Raw genomic sequence first — 19,324 nt, forward strand, 5'->3', positions numbered from 1 at the left:
TACCTGGGGTGGCAGAGGGAATGCCGCTCCCAACAAATAACAGGAAAAGGGAGAAGAAATTAATGAAAATAATCCGCCTAAGAGTCCACTTTTAAACCAAAGGATGACCAGGAAGAGCAGTAAACCAAGTAGGAAGAGCTGGAAAGCTATGAGCACAAATGCTGGTAGTCTGGGCAATAAACTTCCCGATCTGCATGCACTAATACTGGAGGTTGACTTGGATAGGGTTGCCATCATGGAGACATGGTTCAGAGAGTCTCATGAGTGGGATACAGCCATACCATGCTATAATCTATTGAGGAAGGATAAATGTGGCAGAAATGGGGTGAGGAATAGCTTACCATTCATCATAAAATATCAAACAACAAGATATAGAAATATAAAATATCACAATAGTAAAACCATACTAATAAAAAGAATAAATATTTCAAAACAGCTGACAAATGGAGTATCATCCAATAATTCAAAACTCATACAAATTTTTTAAAATTTACTGCACACATAAAATATTTCAAAACAGTATACAAATCAAATAACATTAATAAGGACTAAAAAATCTCTTGCACTCCTTATTTGAGAACTTTGATTTCTAGTCATCCTGAGATTGTTCTGGGGTGGGGGAGGAGACACAAAAACTCTCACACACACACACACACACACTTGCTTTCTCTCCCACGTGCTCTGCCAGTGGCCTTGCTAGGTCTTTCCTTCTCTTCTTTGGGTTGGGCTCTGTCGGCAACTCTGCTTTGCCTCTGGCCACGGTGAGCTGGGCTTTCATTGCAGCCCATTAGAAGTTCCTCTTCAGCCACCGGTGAGATGAGCTCTGCTGGCTGCCTCTTCTTTGAAAATGAACTTCTTGGTGTCATGGATTGCTGTTATCCTTGCTGCTAATGCCTGCCAGCAAGTTTCATCAAGCGTAGACTTAAAACCCCAAAGCCAGAGTCAAAAATAGGATGCATTGCTTCCTCTATTGATTTTAATGGAAATAAATGAAATGAATGAGCTTCTGATCCAAATTGGAAGTGTAATCCAGAGGAAGGTGACCAAAATGGTATGGAGTCTGTATCAGAAGACCTATGAGGAGAGGCTGAAGGGTCTGAAAATGAATACTCTGGAAGAGAGGGGGGTGCAGGGGAGATATGATGTGCAAATGCATTAATGATGTGCAAACATCAAACCTTTTCTATTAGAAAGGAAGCTGTAGAACTAGGGGTCACAATATGAAACCCCAGAAGGGATGACTCAGAACCAACAATCGGAAAAATGACTTCAGAAAGAGGGTGGTGGATGTCTGGCATGCCCTCCTGGCAGATGTGGTGAGGATTACAACAGTAAATTTGAATCCAGAAGAGCATGGGATAAACACTGCAGATCCCTAAAGGATAAAGGTTGCAAATGAAAAAAGGGTTCATGGGGTAACTTGCACAGAGCAGCAGTTACTACCCTCAACGAAAGGCAGGGGGGTAACTTGCATGGAGCGGCAGTTACTTCCATAAGAAACTTGCTGGGCAGACTGGATCTTTATCTGCTGCCATCACTGGCAGGCCGATACAGTACAGTGCGCTCCGACGGAGCACACTGTTAGCCGGCATTTGGACGCCCGTCCAACCCCCCCGAACCTAATAGCGTCAGCAACATGCAAATGCATGTTGATGGCCCTATTAGGTATTCCCGCGTGATTCACTAAGTAAAATGTGCAGCCAAGCCGCACATTTTACTTTCAGAAATTAGCGCCTACCCAAAGGGCCCGCGGCTCGAAAACCGGATGCTCAATTTTGCCGGCGTCCGGTTTCCGAACCCGTGGCTGTCAGCGGGCTCGAGAACCGACGCTGGCAAAATTGAGCGTCGGCTGTCAAACCTGCTGACAGCCGCCGCTCCTGTCAAAAAGGAGGCGCTAGGGACGCGCTAGTGTCCCTAGCGCCTCTTTTTACCGCTGGGCCTAATTTTAATAAATTAAAATACTGAATCGTGCACACAGGAGAGTGGCCTGTGCGCCCGCATTTTTACTGTATTGGCCCGTTACTATGTTACTAGCAGAGGTTATTTGCTATTTAGCTAATCCTTTCAGCCCCTCCCTTACCAGAGCCGGGTCCCATGGCACAGCTGGGGAATGCTAACCCCTTGGCTATTTGGTTTAGATGACCACTTTTTGCTATTGGTCCTCCAACAATGTGTAGTTAACTTGCTATTGCTTTTTGTAAAATTCTCTCTCTCTCTTTTAACATTATACAAAAACTAAAAATGGTCTGTGCCACTTTTCAAACTGCTCAAGGTGATTACCCATACCTGACATTCATAGAATTCTCCTGTCTTTACAACATCAAGGAAAAATTAAGTATAAGAACTTAGGAGCTGGTAAAACTGTAGTGCTTTCAAGGAAAAATAAATCAAACATGCAACCCACACCAAAATAAGAGACAGCTGAAGAAGGGACTCATGAGATCCTGAAAGCGTATTTATTTATTTATTTATTTATGCATTTTAGATAGCGTCATTCCAAAAGAAGATCACAAGAGTCATATTATAGGTCATCTAAACCATGTTAACTAGAGGGCTGGGATAGTCGTTTGTGATACACAATTTCCATTTCATTCATGCAGAATAGCACTGAGTATCATTTATTTTGCTTCCTCCACTAATCCTTCACATCACCTCCAAAGTACCCAATCTGTTCTTGAACCAGTTCAGCAAACATTTTAATCTCCCAAAACAAGAAAGAGACTGAAGGCTGCCGGTGAGCCATGACTTCTGTCCACTGTTGCTGTACCGTATGCCAGAGGTCACCCCAAGCTCTCAGGCATGTCAGCTTTGGGCGCCGCCCGTCTCTGCAGGGTAAGAAGCTTTTCTCAGCAGTCTCGTTTCTTTTGTGGCCTGAGTTTCAAGGGAAGGAAAACTGAGCTCCTCCTGCTAGTGTAAACAAGAATGTGAACAATGTTTAGAAGGACAAGAAAGCAGTACTACATGCCAGTGCGGGAGGAGACCTGTCTTTTACAGACTGGCTGCCTGGTCCCCGAACTCAGGAGACCTGCAGCTCTTCAGAACACATCAGGAAGTGAAACTGAAATTTGGAAGCATGGGTAAGTGAACAACTTAGCTCAAACGCACACTAAGAGGTGTATTTTCCAAAAGCCAGTTACGTGTATAAAGTGCACGTACATATAACCTGTGGACAATTCAATGGAATATATTGTAACAATTTTCAAAAGCCCATTTACACGGGTAAAGTGCATTTACCCATGAAAACCCCAATTTTATGCGTGTAAATGCTTTGGAAAATTACCCCCTAAGCTATTACAAAAGTATCTACTATACTAAGTTCTTTCTTCCTACTGCATACTTTTTCAGAAAATCATTTCCTAAAACTGAGCAGTGTCTTTGGGGTTTGCAGACTGAGAGAGTGCACTAAAGTAGTTTGTGTTTGCCATTGCTGTACACATACCTTTCAGTTCTGCAGGCCAAAATGCACTGCTAAAAACTGCTCAGGGAACTAAGTGTGGTTTTAAGATCTTTGAAATGTGCAGGTGCAGTAACTTTTTTTGGCTTTAAGGATGATAAATTGGCACAAAGTGCATTTGCTCTAGGTACAATCTTTTTTTTTTTTATTGTGCAAGATATAAGCAAACTTGCACCAACGCGGTGAGCGCAGTTCGGGATCTGTTTTTAACTATGAAGAGTGCGGCTTCCTTCCGTCTGTGAAACACCTCCGCGTTAGGTACACACCCTGGACGTTATCTCAGGCTGAAATCACGAGGAGGGAAAGAGAGAAGTCACACTGTTGAAAGGATTACCTTTTCCCTGTATTTTGTCCTTGGCATAAAAAACATGAGATATAGACCGCATTATTGCACAATTTCGACTCTCAGCTTTCCCTGTGCCGTCCGCAGTGTACATCGCAATTTTGGAAAGTTCAAAGGAGCCCCCCTGCCTTCCACCTAGAATGCACTAATAAACCCGATTCCTGAACCAGTTTAGCCGCTTCTGGGTACCGGGGGTGCCCGGGTTATTATGCAATCTTTCCTGAATGCGAAAACCTCAGCTCTTCTTACAGGCTCACTTTCCTGTCCACGGCTTGGGCGAGCGTGTTTAGTTAGCGCGCCCTTCGCTCGCCAGGGCCACCTGCTGCTGCTTAGAGCAGAATCTCGCGGCCCGGAAAGCTGGCACTTTGCAGACGGCCCCTGGTGCGCGCGAGGACCTCACCTTCCCCACTTCCGGCTGCAGGCTCTCTGCCTGGGACCCTGGGGGCGTCCCTCCCATCTGCCTCGCGCCGCCCCCAGCGCTCCTGGGACTGCTGTGACTTCCAATCCTGCTCTGGGAATTGTAGCTGGAACCTTTCTCTGCTCTTAGAACGCTTTGGAGAAGGAACTGGTAGGAACAAATTATTATTTTTTTTACTTTTCAATTGAAAAAAAAATAAAGGCACCCCTATTCAATGACTCTTGCAGTGACTCCACAATCTGAGATTAGATTTTAGGACAGCAGCAGAGGAGTCACTCGTTGTCTTCCGGAATGAGGGGGTGCCGGCATTAATAGGCGGTTCCCTCTAGGTTACAATTATGCAGACGTGATGTTGTATTGTACTTACCCTTTCACAATAGATTACTGCAAGAGCTGGAAAGCCATGGATGTAGATTTCTGGAAAGCAGTGGTATACAGTCCCTAATGAATATTACATGAAATAGATTTAAATACAATGAAGGCAAGTGCATGCAAATCTCTCTCGTGAATATTCATTAGGGATATGCTGAAACCCCGACCTGTTGTCTGCCCTGAGGGCTGGGAGTAAATACCACTGATGTAAAGAATAGTGTCCTTTATTTTCATTTTCAGCCTTCTACCGTAGGAGCAGCTAATTGCTAAAGGGAATCGGAATTCCAATAATCTTTGTAAAATCTGAACAAAATTCTTTGATTTTAATATCAATGCTTAAGATATTTTTGATAGAGCTATAGAGTTGGGCTTTTTCAAATGGATATTTGGCCTAGTTAACATGGATATATATAATACGGGTGTCCAATGAAAATGGTTTTGCTTCATTTTTTTGTTTGTTTCATTCATTCATTCTGGAATAAAAAAAAAACATTTAAAACAGAAAAATGGTAGGTCCAACCTCTCCTACAGTTTGCAGCCAAAGTTCTTAAAACGTTGCTAGAGTGTTTAGTTAGCAGGGTAAGAGGAACCCTAGTAATTAAGCAGCAAAGCAGAGCTGGTTACAAGGTGCCTGAGTAGGTATTTGGCTGAGTAATTGTGAGGCTATGGGTTTTGTTTGGGATTTTAAGGGCTTTTAAATATTTACGTATTGATCTAGGCTGATGTTAAAAAAATAAATAAATATGTTCTCATTTTAATGGGGAACTTGGAGCTAGCATCTCTGGTTTTCCACAGTTCTGAGGCCATGTCAATGGTTGCATGTTGTAGAATCCCAGGAAACCAGCAAGCCAAGCAGTCAAGGACAGGAGGAGGAGGAGGAGAATGGGGCAGGCAGCCAGAGACAATTCTGCTGCTCATCTTCCTCCCTCCCTCCATACAGAGCTGCTGTCTCGCTCCCTCCCCTGTGCTTATCCTCATGCCTAACCTCACTGGCTGATAGCAGCAGGACACCAGAGCTCCAGGCCATGTTCTTCTCTTCTACCACTCAGGGCCTGACTCACACGTTGAACCGCAGGGCACTGAGGTATTCTGCACAGGTCAAACCTTGTGTCTGCTCTGAATGGCATAAGAGGAGGCGGCAGCCTTAGGCACCGACCTCCTACTGCCGTCCAGCAGACGGTAGGGGAGGGGATCAGAACAAGGGTGAAGGACTGGTGCAAATGAGCATGAGAGGAGATTTAAAAGGGGGTGACAAGTGGGAGAGGGTTAACAGGGAGATTAAGAAGCATTTGAAAGGGGGAAGTGAGAGGATTTGGGGGAAGACTTAGAGGGGACTGAAGTGGAATCGAGGGATCAATTGTGGGTATGGGGATAGGAGAGAAGGGTTCTACTGAGGTGGAGTGGTGGAGCACTGGATGGCCCACGCCATTTTTAAAGATGGTGCCAGCCATCCAGTGCGCCCTCCATGTGACAGGGGCCAGCCAATGGCACGAATACCCTGTCACATGGTAAGGGCAAAGGCCATCTGCGCCATTTTTATTAGTGGCAGCCGAGAGCGGGAGATCGCTCCTGGGACCCCCACTGGACCACCAGGTACCTGTAAAATGTTTTTGGGGGGGTCGGGAGGGTGGGGGAAGCTAAGGGATTAGTTTTAAAGGGTCGGGGTGGGGGTTTTTTGTTTATTGGCTTGGGTGCAGCCGATAAACAAAACCGCGATCGGGCCGGACGAAAAAAAAACCACGATGTGAACCGGAATCCGAACCGATTCCGGTTCCGATTCACATCTCTAATTTGTACTGATGACTTTCAAGATCAGAGATTTGTTCTACAACGTCTTTGATGATTTTTATTTTTGGGGTTTTTTGGGGGTATACAATTTTATCTTTGTTTATCAGGATTATTTGCTGGTGGTGGTTGTTGGTTTTTGGGTTTTTTTGTTTTGTTTTCCCCTGTGTTAATTTGACTTTGTCCATGGTCAACTCTTTGAGTCAAACTGGACTGATTGGTTCAGCTTAAGCTTGCTTTAAGGATCAGATTTACTCACTTGCCCACCTCTACCTTCTAGTAAGACGTGAAGGTGGAAAGAGAAAAAGGGAAAGTGAGCTTCACTCCTGGGGGAGGGCAAAGGAAATGACACTGGGGTGAAAGTGAGCTGAGGAGAAGTGGTAAAGAAAAACAAAAACCCAAGATGCAAGCAAATAGAAACTTAATATCTGAATGGCTTTCAGTTCTTTGCAGGGTGTGATAGCTTTTATTATAACACCCCAAGTGTTATCTAAAGATGATGATGAGAGGCCCCGTCTTGAAATGTAACATGCCATGCATTTGCGTTATTAATATATTTTGAGCTGTACTGAAAGTCAGATACGCAGGATCTATAAATCATTGTACATCTCCATCCTCTGTGCAAGTCTTTCCATTAGTTTTGACTGCAGAGTCTTCATACATGAATGAATCGCACACCCATCAGTGGAACTGGGGATTCAGTGTAACATATTATACTTGCAGTAATAACATCTGATTCTTTCAGAACAAGCCATCAAAACATATGCAAAAAACTGACAAGTTGTATTCAATTCTCTGCATTATATAAGAAGGTTTAGAATAAAATATGCCATCAGTTACATATGTTTTGATTGCCTAGATTCAGGCTTTTTGTTCAACGTGGGCATCTCTTAAAAAAAAATTTTTTTTAAATGTTCACAACCAGAAAATGTGAATGCAACATAGCTGAGATTTTATTCAAGTAGATAACTTGCACATGTCCTGCATTAAACTGTTTGTAAGTGAAGGCGCCTAGGCAGATGCCAGAAGTTCTGACTCTTGTTCTCATGATTTAAGATCTTGGTCACTTCGTGCACCTTGCAAACCAGAACAGAAAGAATCATGCCGGAGCTCTGTGCTGTATGGTCCTTGTTTAAGAAGAGCTGTTGCTGCTGCTGCTGCTTGTGAGGTCAAGAAAAGCAAAGTGTCCTACAAGGGTGGGAACTTTCACGGCAGGAGAGGGAGGGGTGAAGTTTTATAGTTTTTCTGCACCTTAATATCCAGCCAAGAATACGGATCGTGGAAGACATTCTCCTAGCTTCAGCTACAAAGTTGAAATGCATATCTTTCATGGGAAAGAACCAGGGAAAAGCTTTTCTTGCATTTCCCAGTGCTACAAATGCACAATGGTGATAGTGGCCGAGGGAGGAGGAGTTGCCTTCTGATTTCTGGTGTTAAATTGGTGGTAGAAGAAGGATGGACTTGATGGACTTCTGGATCATCTTTTATTCTAACTAGGGGGCATAATGTACTAAGCACTTTTTTTGCATAGAGGGTAATTTTTCAAACAGCCTGCATAGTACCTAATAACATTTCTAAGATGTTAAATGCTCTTAACCTTAAGTAATCTTTTCCCAGAGTGGGAATAGAAACCCCTGGGTAGTGAGGCATATCAAATATTGATTTCCTTTGCATTGCAAGGTTATCAGTCTTTTATACTTGCACCTGTCAGACCCCTTGGCATGATGACAACTTTTGTCTTTCAGGAGCCAGAAGCCTGACCTGAATCAAACATTCACCTTGCACCAACACAAAACATGACTCAAAGGCTTCTTGGGAGCTTGGATGGTGTTCAGTCGATAGCCTAGCATGTTGCGTTCTGCACTAAAGTCTGCACACGTATGCCAGTTTTGTTTAGAAAATCCATTACAGTTGGTTGTTCAACAGTGTTTCTGTTTCTAGAAGTATTCTAGTTACAGTTCCTTTATTTATTTTTTTTTATATTACAGGTGAGATTCTCTGTGCACATTCAAAAATACTGTTAAAACTTGTTTTTTTTTTCTCTATAAGGTCACCAAAACCCTAATCCAATTGTCACTTCTTATTTAAAACTCAGTTGCTTTGAATTCATTTCCTCCAGTGTCTCTATGACTCTGACCCTCCTTCCTTCTAGTGACTACATTAGTTCCCCGTCCACTTCTGCATACAGTTTAAGCTTCTCCTGTTCACCTACTGGTGTATTCACTCTGCAGCTCTTCATTAGCTCTCTTCCTAAATTGGTGCACAGTGCTCCCTCTCTGGCTATATTCAACTCCCATCTAAAAAAAACCCCCAAACAAACATCTTTTTGTTTTTAAATCTTAAACACTAGATCTTGCAGATCATAACATTCTCCGGGGCTGATTCACTAATGCCTGGATTTTAGAAAGACTACGCACACAAATTTTGGGGTTTTCGCGGTTATTTTACAACGGGCCCAGCGTCGCGCGTAAACCCCAGCACGCGCAGGAGTGCCGGGCCTCTCCAAAGGGGCGGGTGGGGGGTGTGGTCTGGGTGGGGGCAGGCCGGGACAGCACCGTTAGCCACTGTCTCGGGAAAGCGCGTGCCGGCAGCCGGCCGGCACACGGAGGTAACTCCGAAGTTAAAGTAAGTAGAAAAACAAAAATCCTAATAGGTAGGGGGGAGTAGTCGGGAAGGAGAGGGGGAAAAGGTAGGAAGTTTGTTTAGATAGGGGTATAGGGAAGTTCCCTTAATTGGAGCGGACTGGGAGGGAACTGGGGAAGCCCTACTCGTGTTGCCGCATATTGCTTTGTAAAATCCACATCCTCCCCCCCCCCCCCCCCAATGTACATGTGCGCACGGATATCGGATTTTTATAACATGCTTGTGCGCCGGGCACCGCTCCCGGGTCTTAAAATCAACCCTTAAGGCTTTTCTCTCAATCTGTGTCTATGGGAAAAATGCTTAGTAAATGAGACACCCCCCCCCCCCCCCAATTTGTAGCAAATACAGAGATAAAATAGATTTAAGAAAATGTATCTTTACTTTATTGTAAACTCCACAGAGCAGGAACTTATATGTATCTGCTGGCCAAGTGTTTTCGTAAGGCACGATATGTAATCAGATCGCTTGATGCATGCAGCTTCCCAAGTCCTCTGGTCGTGTGAGCCCCATGGTTGGTTGGTGCTATCGTAGCTGGCTGTGGCCTAATTTCTGTCCAGTGGAGGGTGTAGAAGTGTCAGACTTTAAGGGTGGCTAAATGCTTGATAGGGTCAATAGCCTAGAGAAGAGGTGAGTGAGTGAGTAAGTGTCCTTAGCAGAAGGCACAGACGTAATCTGCACTGAATGGCACTGACTGCCTGAAACAACTTGCTGGCAAACTGGATGGACCACGTGGGTCTTTTGCGGTCTCCACTTACTGCGTTACTATGTAAAGAGATGAATAATGCACCACTCGCAGACATTTTTCAATGGAAAGGAAGTTCTAAGGCAAGGAATGTTAATAGGATGCTCCCCTTTTGAGTGTTTTGTTGCAGATTGGGTGGGGGATGCATAAACAGCTGCCCACTGTTTTCAGTTCTCTTGATCATGTTCTCTGGCTTGATTGGGCACTGAATGAAAAAATGATTTCCTACGATTTGTTTTAAATCTGCCAGTTGCTAGCTTCATGGAATGTCCCCTAGCCCTAATGTTGTTTGAAAAGGGCACGTAAACATTCTATATGTGACTTGGCTTTGCTCATCGCTAAAGATTTTCCTCATCTTTTCCATCAGAGAGGGGTTTTGTTTTACATTTTAGAATCCTTGCTTTATACCCATCTTTTCGTGGACTGACCAGGAAGAGAGGGGGGGGGGGTTTTCTGCTTCTCAATAGAGGTGACCTAAGGAGTAGATTTTAGAGAGATTTTTTTTGCTAATTTTTTGAATTTGTACCAGAAAAGAACATAAGTTGCCATACTGGGTCAGACCAAGGGTCCATCAAGCCCAGCATCCTGTTTCCAACAGTGGCCAATCCAAGTCACACTAACCTGGCAAGTACCCAAACATTAAGGACACCCCATGCTACTAATGCCAGTAATACAGATGGCTGTTCCCTAAGACACTTTGATTAATAACAGTTAATGGATTTCTCCAAGAACTTATCCAATCCTTTTTTAAACACAGCTATACTAACTGCACTAACCACATCCTCTGGCAACAAATTCCAGAGCTTAATTGTGCGTTGAGTAAAAAAAGAATTTTCTCCGATTAGCTTTAAATGTGCCCCATGCTAACTTCATGGAGTGCCCCCTAGTCTTTCTATTATCCGAAAGAGTAAATAACTGATTCATATTTACCTGTTCTAGTCCATCATCCCCCCCCCCCCCCACCCCTTAGCCATCTCTTCTCTGAGCTCTAACCTCTTTAGCCTTTCCTCATAGGAACACCATTGCCGGACTCTTACTCTTTCTTCCAATTGGGCTTTAGGATAGTGAGTAGAAAGTGTGCTTGTATTTTTGTTTTTGTTCTTTGGCTCCTCCTGAAGAACCTTCTGCACAGCAACTAAGACCAGTGAATTGGGACTGAATGTGAACAACCACAGATATAACCACACCAAGGACCCATGAGGTTGAGCCCCCCCCCCCCCCCCCCCCCCCAACACTACCACCACCACCACTGAATGGACCCTGACATTCTAGCTCCCCAGTTTCAACCAGCCAACCAACCGGGGCTCCCACTACACATATTTACCCATTCCACCCCACTCATGGTTTTATTAATCTCTATTCTATTTGTCTCTTTTCCAAGATAAAGATCCCTAATCTACTTAGCCTTTCTTCATAAAATAGGTTTTCCATCTTTATCATTTTTGTCACCCTTCTCTGTACCTTTTTTAAATCTGCTGTGTCTTTTTTTTTTTTAATGGGACATCCAGAACTGCACACAATACTCAAGGGGCAGTCACACCATAGATCTACACAAAAATATTATGATGTTCTCAGTTTTGTTCTCTAATTCTTTACAAAAAATGCCTAAGGGTCTATTTGCCTTTTTCTGTTTCCATTTTGTTTTACATATATTCCGCCTTTTGTGACACTCCAAAGCAGATGGCATTGAGGTACTGTAGGTATTTCCCTATCCCAAGAGGACTTACAATCTAAGGGCCTGATTTTACTAAGACTTTTCTCCCATTCTGTGTCTGTGGGAAAAATGCTTGGTAATAAGGCTCTGATTCACTAAGGGGTTTTCTCATAAACACAAAATGGGAGAAAAGCCTTAATGAATCTGGCCTTAAGTTTGACCCGAGACAATGGAGAGTAAAGAGACTGGCCCAAGGTCACAAGGAGAGTTGGCAGGAGGTGAGCCTGAATTTGAAATGTGTAAAGCTAGCATGGGCATGGGATTTTAGCCAGAGTCATTCTGCAGAGCAGGTACGGGAACATAGGAAGCAAATTTTAGAGGTGAGCCAAGTCTGGGGTTCTGTGTACTTTGCAGGATGGGTAAGGGGAGGGGCAAAATTGTCTAGAGCAGAGGAGAATATAGTAAGAAGAAACTGCCTCATCACCTGACTGACAGAGTAGTGGAGAGGGACAAGATTCCTGAAGGTGGTGTTGGTGACTCGATGAAGCTGTAGGGGAGAGTGATTCAGTGTGAGTTATCGGATGATGGTCTGAGAGGGGAAGTAGAGAAGTCTTTGAAATAGCAAGTGAAGGAAAGGACCAACTCGAGGCAGTGGCCATGCTTGTGACTAGAGGCTATAGAGCAGAGTTGGAGATCAAATGAGGTTAAGGCGAGGAATTTTGAGGCATTAGACAGAGAGATAATCCATGTGGAGGTTAAAGACCACAAGAATAAGGGAAGAGGAGGAGGAGGGTTCAAGGAAGAAGGAAAGCCAGGAATTGGTTGGTGAGCAAGAGGATTTATCAAGGGGTCGATAAATGATAGCTACCCGGAGAGGTAGCGGGTTAAATAGGCAGATGGAATGGGCCTCAAGGAAGAAAAAGAGTGGGTTGCAACATACAGATGGGGGTAAGCAACAGTCCAAGCCACCACTGCAGCTTACTATGCAAGCTATATGGGAGAAAAGATAATCTTCATAAACGGACAACAGCAACTGGCTGATACAGTACAGTGCGCTCCAACGGAGTGCACTGTTAACCCGCCATTGAACGCACGTTTTCCCTTACCCCTTATTCAGTAAGGGGCCGAAAACGTGCGTCCAATCCCCCGAACCTAATAGCGCTTGCAATATGCAAATGCATATTGATGGCCCTATTAGGTATTCCCGCGCGATTCAGAAAACAAAATGTGCAGCCAAGCCGCACATTTTGCTTTCAGAAATTAGCGCCTAATTTCTGAAAGGTAGGCGCTAATTTCTTCAAGCACCGGGAAAGTGCACAGAAAAGCAGTAAAAACTGCTTTTCTGTGCACCCTCCGACTTAATATCATGGCAATATTACGTCGGAGGTCCCGAAACTTTCCAAAAGTAAAAAAATAAAAATTTGAAGTCGGCCCGCAGCTGTCAGGTCGAAAACCGGATGCTCAATTTTGCCGGCGTCCGGTTTCTGAGCCCACTCCAGTCCAAAAGGAGGCGCTAGGGACGCGCTAGTGTCCCTAGCGCCTCCTTTTACCTGTTTTTACCACTGGGCCTAATTAGCATACAGAATCGCGCGCACAGGAGAGTGGCCGATGCGCACGCCGGGAGAGCGGGCGTTTGCCCGCTCTCCCGCGGACTTTACTGAATCGGCCTGTAAGTGCATGTAATGTGGGTAAAGCCTATTGGTAATTCAATAGCATATATTGTAGCAATTTTCAAAAGCCCTCCTACCCATTTTCAAAAGTGCATTTGCATGTGTAAAACCCACTTCTAATTGTGTAAATGCTTTTGAAAATTAGGCCTTTTATCTGAATATTTATTTAAACCTTCAAAAAACATCTAGTATATTGGTAAGGAAAACCTTCCTTTTGTAAAACTTTTGAATCTTCCCCCGTTAACCCATGTCTGCCTATGTGGTCAGTAATTTTTGTTTTTCATTAATTGCTGAACCCATAGCAAATCCACAAGAGCTCTGATCATATTTTTCCTAGATTCATTAGGGAAATTTCACTGAAGATTTTGCCAGGAAAATGAGGGGAAAAAAATTCAAAATTTCAATGACACTAAAATTCATCTGGTTTGATTTGAACCTCAATTTTTCATCAGATTTTTCATCAGATTTTTCATCAGATTTTTCATCAGATTTTCCCTCTCCCTTTTTCTGATTCACTGTATTTAAAGTTCAAGGTTCTTATTGAAAATATTGTTTTTTACGTTACGTTATGCTTTACACTCCTTGTTATTTGTAAACCGGGTTGATGTGATGCCTATCATGAAACTCGGTATAACAAAAACAATAAATAAATAAATAAATAAATTTGTAGATGCTGCCCACGAGTTGCATCTTGAGAACATTTATAGCATTAAAACTCATAACAGGAAACTGTGAATATTTGGCGGCTGGGGGAGGGGAGAAGGGCGAGTGTCATATTTTTTCCCCCCTATAGTTTTGTGCTCTCCTTCAAGGGCATTCTGAATGGGAAAGGTTCATGGCTCAGTATCGTTGCCATACATCTGGTGACTTAAAATTTGTAAATTTGACACACCATTTCTCCAGGCTCATAAAACGTAAGCCTGTTGGAAAGTTCAATAGTTATTTAGGAGTTGGTAACTAAGTTTTTTTGCCTTGTATCCTTTTAAAGTTCCCTGGACCCTAATGCTTTCGATATTCTTTACCTGCAGGGTGAGGTTGAAATAAAAACATAAAGCAAGGCTGGTAGTACATCAGTCTGGTATAAAGTGTTTGCCAAGATTTATAGAATGGGGAATTGGTGATTTTTTCATGGTTTACTGCTGCATTGAATTTTTAGCTTGGGACACACTGTACTTTACCCTGAATCTATCTAACAGCATTTGAGAGGAAAAGACAAGGGAATTTACAACCTCGAGGACTATTAAAGGTCTCTCCGTGATAACTGAATTCATTTTACGTCTTCAGCTTTGGGATCATTTCCACACAAAAACAAGATTGGAAAGGTAGCTAACAAAACTTTCAAAGGCATTATTTGTCTTCAGTGCAAATTTAAATAATCTGCCACTTTGACTTGTGCACCACACATGAATACTGTAAAATTATGAACTAAAACTTCATGTAATTTTTTTTTTTTTTGGCTGCATGAGCTAAAAATGTAGCATTTATGCTAAAAAGCCTATATATACACAGTTGTAGCTCGTGTCCACAAAATATTGTTCTCCTAACAATCACACGCCGTTAGCATGCACACGACCCACAAATTTCGAATGTGCATGTGATGGATTGTGACATCCTCCATTCTACTGTCCCAAAGTTCTTGTAGTAAGTGGCAAAAGCCCCCAACAAGCTAATAAAAATGAACCATCGGACTGAGAAAGTTTAAAAGTATACGAAAAACGATCTCACCCTGTTAAGCACAGTAACATTGTCAAAAAAAAAACCCCAATCCAATAAAAGCAGATTTGTATTAAATGGACCATCATAGAGAGATGCAAGGATAGCTAAGGAATCACCTTATGTCTCAAGTCCCATTCTGCATCTATAAATTATAATAATGTCATGAGGATTGAGCTATTTTTCAAGCATATTTTCTTTGTAATTAAAATGTGATATTTATCATTTCAAACGTTTGTGTCTCATAAATGTCTTATGCTTAGGTACTTACCTCTGCAATGTTAGTCATCTGGGATTTTCAACAGCCAGTTAATTCATGAGGCATTATGTGTATATATGATGTAATAAAATGCTGCAGTGTTTCGAAATGAGCGTTCTTCTTCAGGGTAATATATGCAGATGGAATCCCTCATGTCAATGCATTTTCTGACATGTGACACTTGAATCAAGCGCAAAGTTTTTTAACAGCAATTGCTCATGTTAAATGGATGGCTCTCTGCAAACGCAGGGGGTTTAGTTATCAATGCAGTAGCTAGAGTAGGATGGATACTGGGAGGATCCATTCAAACACAGACCCTCCTCCTGTGGCACCTGAAATAACCATCCCCCTTGCAACAGTATATAATCGTGCCCTTCCTATTGCTCAAAGGCAGTCCTTTGAGCTGTGAACAGTCTTCGGAGGTAGAAAGGAACTCTGTTTTTGTTACTTTACAGGTCCAGCCAGGCAAACCCTATATGGTAGTTCTGGCCAGAGTCGGGAGGTTTTCTGCCCAGCTAGTACCCAACCTATCTGATGGGTTATCCCTCTGAGTGAATTTTTTGGAATTTAAACTTTAAAGTGGTAGGAGTTTGCTGGAGCCACATGGGTTCAGGGATTGGGGAACCCTGGGGCTGGGCAGGTTAGGGATGACCTACCCTCCTCCCCCATAGTCTCAATGAGGAAGGGGGTGCCAGTGACATGTTGTGAGCCACTCCAGGGTTATCTTCAGTTTTGTAAGCCCAATTTCAAGATCCAGGTTGGAAGCTCTGACTGCCCTTCCTTCCTGCCAGGAGCATTGAGAATTCTGCTCCGAGGGATCCCTCCCGTCAGGGATTCCAAGGAAAGGGCAAGGACTACATCAGTAACAAAGTCTGAATCAACAAACTGAGTAAAGCAAAGCCTAACATCTGTGGAACCTCCCATCTGGTGCTTCATAAGCCTCTTTCTGTCCCCGAGGTTTTATCTTTCTGTGCACAGACAGAAATAGAGCGTTCTTGCCAGTTGGAAGGGGTGCTTCTGCCCATCCTATTTTCCAAGTCCTGGATGGTAGGAATTCCCTTGGCTGGCCTGAGATATTCCTAATTGTATAACCCAAACAGTATACTGGTATTTGTTCTAAAGCACCCTACCACCGCCAAAACTTTGTTGGACCCTCTAATCTTGAGATTGTAGGCTCTTTCAACTCGGGGATGAAAGGAGTCCTCTCAGTTCAAAAAAATAATTCTTTACTGAAGACAATAAATGGGAAATCTTTGTTGGACCCTCCAATTGGTTGGACCCTCCAGTCTCAAGATTGGAGGGTCCAACAAAGTTTTGGCGGTGGTAGGGTGCTTTAGAACAAATACCAGTATACTGTTTGGGTTATACAATTTGTTTACAAAGTTGTGTACTGGAATACACGGTTGGTGTAAGTGGGTTTTGGTGTGACTGAGATATTCCTAAACAGATTTGGGAAAACATTGTAACAAACTATGTCATTGGGCTGCTGTGGATCAAAGAGTTGTGCCATTTCCCATTTATTGTCTTCAGTAAAGAATTATTTTTTTGGATACTAACATAGTGAATCCAGGGTGGTTATTTGGCACTCCGTGCACAGCGAATAAAAAAAAAATCCCCCCTCTCTCAGGAGTACCAAAAGAGAATTAGCCACCCCGCAGTGGGAACTGAGAGGACTCCTTTCATCCCCGAGTGGAAAGAGCCTACACTCTGGGAAAGAAGGGAGGATGGAGAGCTAGCCTGGGTTCCTGCCCCAAATAAGTTTATGTACCTATCCGTACTGGACTTGTACATTAAGGAATGGTTACATAGGTAACTAAGGTGGCATGGAAGGGAGGGGGGATAACATCTGTATAGTTAATACAAAGCAGCCCCATGCCATCTATGGCAGCTTTCATGGAATGGGCAGCTTGAAGAAGTGGGGTTTCTGTGCTCATTTGGAGTTTTTTGACATGTGGCTTCTTTATCACCCTGATATAGCCTTTTATTTAAAAAAAAAAAAAAAAAGAAAAAGTCTTTTGCTACGGGCGCAGTTGGATGCTGCTTTCTGTCGATGTTTTGAAGATAAGCACTACTTTGTTTTTCATTGAAGATTTCTAATGTGAACCTTCTTGTTATTTATGACCATTATAGTTGAATACTCTTATATGGCAACTTTATTCAATACAAGTTTAAAAATTCATAAAAGTATTTTGTCATATGATTTTAAATATCATTGGTTTCTTTAAAACTGGCAATTTTTTAAATACTTTTGATGTGCAACTTTAACTTATGCGATGATGACTGTGCCAGAGAAATTAATTGACTGGTCTTTATACTAATTAGCTTTTTAATTGGTGATACCATTCCTTAGGTGTTAAGTTTGTACAGTGATAGTGGTCGCCTTGGTATGATTTTCCTTTTTTTTTTATAGTACTTTAATAGTAATAAAATTTCTTTCACATGGGCCGGTCTGTTTCACTGGCAGTACTGCATATTGCTATGAGGAGGGCCCCCGACTTTTGTGCACCCCAGGTCAACTGATGATGCTGCAAAGGCAGAATGGACCGCCCCTAAGGGGGAGGGGGGAGTCATCAACATGGGCAATATCTGGTGGCTGCATTTAGAGCTCTGGTACATGACTCCCAGTCTCTATTGCTGCAATGATCACACTGGGATGGGTAGGGGAGTTCTATTAAAATAGAGGGGAAATTCCCTAGGTATTTGCTAATGTAGCTCCCCTTTCCGGTATACCTTTAAGACTGGAGGGGGGGGGCCTATCCTTTAGCAATGCCTAGTCCTGACTTGGTCCTGCAAATTCTGGTATGAATCCTGCATGGGGCGAGGGGAAGGATTTCTTTTAGGACCCAAGGCAGTTAACATCAGCTAGCACCAGGAGACTGCTGCACACAAGGTTTGAGTGTTCCAAACAGGGGCGGTTCTATAATGAGGCAGGGCGAGGCGGCCGCTTCAGGTGGCAGAATTTTGAGGTGGCAAATAAAATGCTCCTCTCAGAAGGCCACTGTGGTGTCCGTCTCACCCTGCCTGCCCCTGCTGCAGCTGCTGACCCAGGCCGGCGGCGGTAGAAAAGAGGAGGGTTGCTGCTGCGGGCCACCACTGGAGGCCAGGCTGGTGGCAGGGAGGAGAGCTGCTGCCGCCGCAAGCCAGGCCATCAGCAGGGAGGAGGGCCGCAGATGCCGCCGGAGGCCAAGTCGGTGGCATGGAGGAGGGAGGAGGGACGCCACTGCCAGAGGTCAGGCCGGCAGGGTCTAAAGGGAGGAGGAATGAGGGATGTTAGCATAGTCTAGGGTTTTTACAGTGATGTTATACGGTGTATTGGAGTTTTATGATAGCTCATAAGCATTTCTGAAAAGCCAAGTTTTCAGTAATCTTTTGAAACTTTTTCTATCTGTTATCTGGCATAGAGACTCTGGAAGTGCGTTCCATAGTTTAGGGCCCGCTATGGAGAACATTCTATCTCTTATTTGTGTTAGATGTCTGTTCCGTACTGTGGGCACCTGTACAAGACCTTTTGTTTTGCGATCTTAGGACTCTCTGCGGGATGTATGGTTGAAGAGGCACTCCCATTTGAGATAAAAAGCCTTTGAGGGAGTCAACTGGACCATTAAATGATCAAGGGGTAAAAAGGGCAATTAGGGAAAACAAGGTCATAGTGGAGATCTGAAATGAATGCTTCTGACTTTACTGAGGAAGATGTACGAGAGAGATCCATGCCGGAAATGATATTCAGAGATGATGATTCAGCAGAATTGAAACAAATCTCTGTGTACCTGGAAGATTTAATAGGGCAAATTGACAAATTAAGAATAGCAAAGCACCTGGACCAGATGGTATATATCCCAGAGTATTGAAAAAACCAAGCAATGAAATTGCTGACCTTCTATTAGTAATTTGTAAATTATCATTAAAATCATCTATGGTACCTGAAGACTGGAGTGTTGCTAATGTAATGCCAATTTTTAAAAAGGGTTCAAGAGGTGATCCAGGAAATTACAGACAAGCGAGTCTGACATCTGTGCCAGGTAAAATGGTGGAATCTATCAAAAAACAAAATTGCAGAACATATAGGTAGGCATAGTTTAATGGGACAAAGCCAACATGGATTTAGCCAATCTGCTACATATTTTTGAGGACATAAATAAACATGTGGATAAAGGTGAGCCAGTTGATATAGTATATCTGGATTTCCAGAAAGCATTTGGCAAAGTCCCTCATGAGAGACTTCTTAAGAAATTAAAAAGTCATAGGATAGGGGACAGTGTCTTATTGTGGAT

General features: G+C 43.2%; 1 protein-coding gene across 8 annotated transcripts in view; it reads left to right on the forward strand.

Annotated features, from left to right (window-relative positions):
• The first annotated feature begins 2,884 nt into the window (after nt 1-2,884).
• Nucleotides 2,885-19,324, forward strand: part of ATP10B (ATPase phospholipid transporting 10B (putative)) — a 458,548-nt gene continuing 442,108 nt past the window's right edge. For 6 of the 8 annotated variants that reach the window (XR_003853353.1, XM_029583377.1, XM_029583374.1 and 3 more), the window contains exon 1: nt 3,810-4,365. The gene's annotated coding sequence lies outside the window, so the exon portion shown is untranslated. Of the gene's footprint in view, nt 3,078-3,809; nt 4,366-19,324 lie in introns of those variants that run through there. The other 2 variants (XM_029583376.1, XM_029583380.1) reach the window with 1 other exon arrangement.

Source organism: Rhinatrema bivittatum, chromosome 18 (assembly GCF_901001135.1).
Source record: "Rhinatrema bivittatum chromosome 18, aRhiBiv1.1, whole genome shotgun sequence".
NCBI classification, from domain to species: Eukaryota; Metazoa; Chordata; class Amphibia; order Gymnophiona; family Rhinatrematidae; genus Rhinatrema; species Rhinatrema bivittatum.